The sequence below is a fragment of the Miscanthus floridulus genome, chromosome 2 (assembly GCF_019320115.1).
Source record: "Miscanthus floridulus cultivar M001 chromosome 2, ASM1932011v1, whole genome shotgun sequence".
Lineage (NCBI taxonomy): Eukaryota > Viridiplantae > Streptophyta > Magnoliopsida > Poales > Poaceae > Miscanthus > Miscanthus floridulus.
The window spans coordinates 2,094,413-2,094,835 of NC_089581.1; positions in this window are offsets into that span (position 1 = coordinate 2,094,413).

Here is a 423-nt window from a genome sequence, read left to right on the forward strand (position 1 = left end):
ACTTATGGCTAATCATGGATAATTAGTCTTAAAACATGATCTCGGATTTTCAAACAAAACTGGAGGGCCTAGGGCTCGTGGTGTGACAATGGGGCTTTAGCACTTCCCTACCATCTTTCGAATGGACTTTCCTTTTGTTTTTTTTCAACTCATCTAAAATCAATTTGCACATGAACTTATTTATTCTATTGCCACTAATCCAAATCTTAATAGGTTTATTCCACAGGTATGCTATTCTAATATGATTTTATATATTATTTTTAAATCAAAGGTGATACGTTGGAAATTTGAAGCATGGTAAATTAGTAATGACGGTTGTGACACAAGTTTCAGCGTACTCAGTAGGTTTTGTTTACGTCAGATTTTGAAATGGATCGTGAAAATCACGACGTCAGCGGTATCGGCTCAGGCGTAACAGAACCA